We start from the raw sequence: 6,000 nt of genomic DNA, 5'->3' as shown, positions 1-6,000 counted from the left end.
AAGAATAAAAATGTGTTTTCAGAGTAGATTTAAAAATGTCCAATGAAGGAGCAGACCTCACATGATAAGGGAGAGCATTCCAAAGCTTGGGCCCAGCCACAGAAAAGGCCCGATCACCCTTTAATTTGTAGCGACTTCGTGACACATTTAAAAGCAAGTGATTTGAAGATCTAAGTGCCCTAGCAGGACAGTATGGCACAATAAGATCACAAATATATCTTGGTGCACAGCCAGACAATGCCTTATAAACAAACATAAGGATCTTAAAATCAACTCGAAACTTAATAGGAAGCCAGTGAAGGGATGCCAAAACAGGAGAAATATGATCCCTCTTCCTAGACCCAGTCAAAAGTCTTGCAGCTGCATTTTGAACAATTTGTAAACGAGATAGTGAAGATTGAGGAAGACCACAATAAAGCGAGTTGCAATAGTCTAATCGTGATGTTACAAATGCATGAATTGCAACTTCTAAATCTTTGCTTGAAAGAATGTTCTTCAACTTTGCAATAGATCTTAAATGGAAAAAGCTTCCTCTAATAACAGCACTAATTTGTTTATCAAAAAATAGTGAAGAGTCAAAGATCACTCCAAGGTTTTTGATTTGTTTGCATACATTTGTTGAGAGAGGACCTAACTGGGCTTTCAGAGCAGGAGAGGAATCTGCCGGACAACCTAAAATTAAAACCTCTGTTTTATCCTCATTTAGCTGCAGAAAATTATTTGTCATCCACCTTTTGATATCATCTACACATTCCAATAACACATCAAATGGAGCAGTGGTGTCAAGCCTTACTGGAAGGTAAAGCTGAGAATCATCTGCATAACAGTGATATGAAATGTTGTACTTCTGAAAAATGAGGGCCAAGGGGAGCATATAAAGGGAAAACAATAGAGGTCCCAAAATAGATCCCTGGGGCACACCAAACAAAACAGGCGCAGATGACGAGGAACAATTTCCTAAATTTACAGAAAAAGTCCTCTTTCCGAGGTAGGAAGCAAACCACTTTAATACAGTGCCCTTGACACCTACCATACATTCTAGCCGTTCAAGAAGAATGTTGTGGTCAATGGTATCAAATGCAGTAACGGGGTAATCTAACTAATTACTTTTCCCGTCGTTACAACGCCGTTAACATTACTGGACGTTAAATGCGGTGCATTACTATGCATTGATTGAATAAACTGTGTAATCCGAACGCACCCCTGGCTCGCACAGCTAGTGAGGAGGTGGGTTAATAACGAGGTAAGCGATTATGATTGGCTAAGGCAGAGTCATGTGTTTCATGGTAGCCAATCAGAGCCAGTGTTTTTACACATAATTAAGATAAATAGTTCATGTCAACTAATATGCATTAACTGACATTGCCTTATTTTAAAATTTTACCAGAAAATCATACTGACGCCATTCTTTTGGAAGGGTAGTGTGTATACATGATACTTGTGCTGCACAATTCGATTTGTTTTAACCTTATCCTCTGTTTATCTCTGATTTTGTAGGAGGAGTACGTAATGAGATTAGTATGAACCTCGTTTACCAGTTTTGATTCATATCAGGCCCTGCTGTCTTGACTGAATTACAAACGCAAGTAAGTTTAAACACCCCACTTACTGTTAAGCAATAATTCCAGAATTACCATGTAACCCACCCAGATTCACCCAGACTGATGTATGCCTGCGAGGGCTGCTGATTTGTGTGTCGAGGTCATCAGTAGGCCAAGGGGCTGCCTGCCGAATTACTTTGAAGCCGCTCTGGTTTGCTCTGTTAATGATCTGTCATTTTAAATGGTCCACGCGTGAGAATTCATCTCACATGCCTCACCAGCAGCAATTCCCTCACTGGCTATTTCCATTGACAGCATGGTGAGACCGCATTATGCCTCCTAATGACTTGTGTGAGGTCTGGCGGTTTACAATGAAAGCAGAGTTGCCTGAGATTAGTTCTGTATTGATTTTGCCTTAAGAAGATAAGATACACTAACATGTTTAAAGAGAGTTTAATCCTAAATAACCAAGGCTCGACTATTCATTTTTAATGGTAATAGTTTCTAAAAGCAGGTGCTTTGTTTATAATTGATTAGAGATTCATAAACGTATTCAGACTAAACAAAACACTTCTAAATCACATTATAAGCAGACTGACCTTGCTAACATTTCTAATGTCTGATGTGAATGCTGATTATGCAATCATAAATTCATGATCATTTCAGCTGTTGTGGACCTTCTGTCTGAAGTAAATGCTTTTTTTGTTTCTCCACGGATATCATATGTGTGAGTGGATTGCTCTTTGTTATATCAAACTGTATGATCATTGCATATAAAGCCAGCTGGTGATGTTTCCAGTTCAGGGATTAGAAACGGTTCAAGGAACAAAAACAACTGGAATATTTTGCATAACAAAATAGACGATTTTACAAAAATACATTGTTATTTAAATTAGGTTAAAAACCGGTAACCAGTATTTTGTTCTGATAACTTTCCATGAAAACAAAGAAATTTTCTCAGTAAACTTTCAGAATTACACTTCCTGTCATAGCACAATGTGTACTCTGGAAAACCCTTTAATTGTGCTGTTAAAACAACAGTATTAATGCTCTTTATTTAACAAAACCACATAATAATGTTATAAGTACTAATAAACAGCCAATATCCTAACCGGTAATAACAGGTAAGTAACAGGCCAAGTAATATGCATCTAGTTAATAGTGAGAATTGGACTCTAAACTAAAGTGTTACATACTATTGTTGTTAATTACAGTGGCAATGTATGAAGAACTCACTTTGTATATAGCCTAACAATGCAGAGACTATAATATATAAACTATGAATTAACTGTTAACTAATAGTTTGCAAATGATTTGTAAGTACCTTATTACTGTATACTTATTATAAAACCTTACCCATCATCTATACACAAACTGACCACCAACCGCATATTTCAGTCACCATTTTATTTTTTACATCAACTGGCACAGAATAGTGAAAGGATGCATCTATGCTACATTAAAAAATTGATCAGATAAAGGTATCTCAGTAGAAAGGATGTGACCTTTGGATTCAGATTTGCCTTGGTACTGTCCATATCATGGCTGCTGAGGCAGCATTTTTCATCTTTTGGATGCAGCCAACATGATTGCAACACAAAGGCTGTCATGAGGCACACACTGCCAACTTGTTTTTACAGGCTCTGAGATTACCTGGATTTGTGTGTGAGAGGAATGTAACACATGGTTAAGTGCGGTGGACCATTCATTACTTATTTTACAACTTGAATCACATTTTACTTCCTATTGCTTTCCACAGGGCTGTACAGGCCATGAAATCAAGCAAGCTTTTCCATCCCCATAAAACAAATCGTTGCTTTCTGCAATCATCTGCTCTCTAAAAGCCAGCACTGAGATAGCCCTTAGCACAACTTGTTGCGCAATTTAAAGTCGCTATAGTGATCCTATTCTTTCTGACAGCTAACGACAGACACTTAGTTCGAGACCACATGTGGAGCTGGTCGCTCAAGCAGAGCGTTTCACTGGGCTCTAAAAGATATAGTCTTTTACTGGCCCTGCGTTTTGTCTTTGACTGTGATTTCTTTTTCGTAAATGCATTAATGGTGTACGTCTAAATTAAACGGAAGCCTAGCAAGTCTTCAGATCAATTCACCCCCTTAGTAATCATGAAGGCACTAGTGACAGACACAAGCTCTATATACCTAATTATTTTATTTTAAAATCAATAGTAGTGTTCCTGCTGCTTTATTGGCTGGATTATTTGTTTTACTGCTATTCTGTAAATTACTTTTAAAGGCAATAGTGCTATTACCCACTTTTAATTAAGGTCCTCTTGTCATCTGTATTGCGGATTCAGGAAATGCTATGCCTCCAATCTCATTGTACTGAGAACTTGATATGAGTTTATAGAGGGCTGTACAGAGCAATAAGGAGGGCCACATGGTCTCCTGTAATATATTGAACATTTCTCTTGCGAATTCAGCTCTTGAATATATAACCCAGGTAAAGGTACATAGTCTTGGAAGTATTATTAAGAACTGAATTAAGAATTATTTTATGAGTATTAATTTCTTTAAAAAATCTTACATATGAGCATTATCACACGGGTAGCAGTACGGTATGGCTGTATATCAGAACAGCTGTAATTCGGCCGTAGGCACGAGGCCGCAGGGAATCACAGCGTGCTGATATACAGCCAAATCGCATGGCTATGAGTGTGATATTGCGTTTATACACCAGTACAACGGCACAAGTGAGTAAATGAATTATAAACAACAACAGAATGTCATTAAAACCCCTCTTTTGTGCAGAACTACTTCCTTCTGCCACAGATTCAAATCTTAAGTTGACAGTTTAACAGTTGAGTCCAAGCCCTCGTTACTAATTCTAAAACGTTATTTTAGAACTAGTAACGAAGGAACGTTGAGTCGCTTCATTGAAGCTTATTGTATTATGTGTAAGGGATAATGTACATTCAGCCGGTTGTTATCTCAGAATCAATCCCGACAGGGTGATCAGGACCCTGACGTGAAGCAGAGGAGTCTTGCATCAGCCTGAAGGGGTTTATTTATATAAAATATATTATATATATAGTGAGGAAAATAAGTATTTGAACACCCTGCTATTTTGCAAGTTCTCCCACTTGGAAATCATGGAGGGGTCTGGAATTGTCATCGTAGGTGCATGTCCACTGTGAGAGACATAATCTAAATAAAAAAATCCAGAAATCACAATGTATGATTTTTTTAACTATTTATTTGTATGATACAGCTGCAAATAAGTATTTGAACACCTGTCTATCAGCTATTATTCTGACCCTCAAAGACCTGTTAGTCTGCCTTTAAAATGTCCACCTCCACTCTATTTATTATCCTAAATTAGATGCACCTGTTTGAGGTCGTTAGCTGCATAAAGACACCTGTCCACCCCATACAATCAGTAAGAATCCAACTACTAACATGGCCAAGACCAAAGAGCTGTCCAAAGACACTAGAGACAAAATTGTACACCTCCACAAGGCTGGAAAGGGCTACGGGGAAATTGCCAAGCAGCTTGGTGAAAAAAGGTCCACTGTTGGAGCAATCATTAGAAAATGGAAGAAGCTAAACATGACTGTCAATCTCCCTCGGACTGGGGCTCCATGCAAGATCTCACCTCGTGGGGTCTCAATGATCCTAAGAAAGGTGAGAAATCAGCCCAGAACTACACGGGAGGAGCTGGTCAATGACCTGAAAAGAGCTGGGACCACCGTTTCCAAGGTTACTGTTGGTAATACACTAAGACGTCATGGTTTGAAATCATGCATGGCACGGAAGGTTCCCCTGCTTAAACCAGCACATGTCAAGGCCCGTCTTAAGTTTGCCAATGACCATTTGGATGATCCAGAGGAGTCATGGGAGAAAGTCATGTGGTCAGATGAGACCAAAATAGAACTTTTTGGTCATAATTCCACTAAACGTGTTTGGAGGAAGAAGAATGATGAGTACCATCCCAAGAACACCATCCCTACTGTGAAGCATGGGGGTGGTAGCATCATGCTTTGGGGGTGTTTTTCTGCACATGGGACAGGGCGACTGCACTGTATTAAGGAGAGGATGACCGGGGCCATGTATTGCGAGATTTTGGGGAACAACCTCCTTCCCTCAGTTAGAGGATTGAAGATGGGTCAAGGCTGGGTCTTCCAACATGACAATGACCCGAAGCACACAGCCAGGATAACCAAGGAGTGGCTCTGTAAGAAGCATATCAAGGTTCTGGCGTGGCCTAGCCAGTCTCCAGACCTAAACCCAATAGAGAATCTTTGGAGGGAGCTCAAACTCTGTGTTTCTCAGCGACAGCCCAGAAACCTGACTGATCTAGAGAAGATCTGTGTAGAGGAGTGGGCCAAAATCCCTCCTGCAGTGTGTGCAAACCTGGTGATAAACTACATGAAACGTTTGACCTCTGTAATTGCAAACAAAGGCTACTGTACCAAATATTAACATTGATTTTCTCAGGT

The 6,000-nt window shown here is 39.4% G+C and overlaps 1 protein-coding gene across 1 annotated transcript in view; it reads left to right on the top strand.

Annotated features, from left to right (window-relative positions):
• The first annotated feature begins 1,565 nt into the window (after positions 1-1,565).
• mid2 (midline 2) overlaps positions 1,566-6,000 on the top strand; it is a 111,400-nt gene continuing 106,965 nt past the window's right edge. Inside the window, exon 1 of the mRNA XM_084134119.1 lies at positions 1,566-1,586. The gene's annotated coding sequence lies outside the window, so the exon portion shown is untranslated. The remainder of the gene's footprint in view (positions 1,587-6,000) is intronic.

Source organism: Abramis brama (genome assembly GCF_963993115.1).
Source record: "Abramis brama genome assembly, chromosome: 13".
NCBI lineage: Eukaryota > Metazoa > Chordata > Actinopteri > Cypriniformes > Leuciscidae > Abramis > Abramis brama.
The sequence above is the reverse complement of the archived record's forward strand: the minus strand, read 5'-3'. Positions and strand labels throughout refer to the sequence as shown.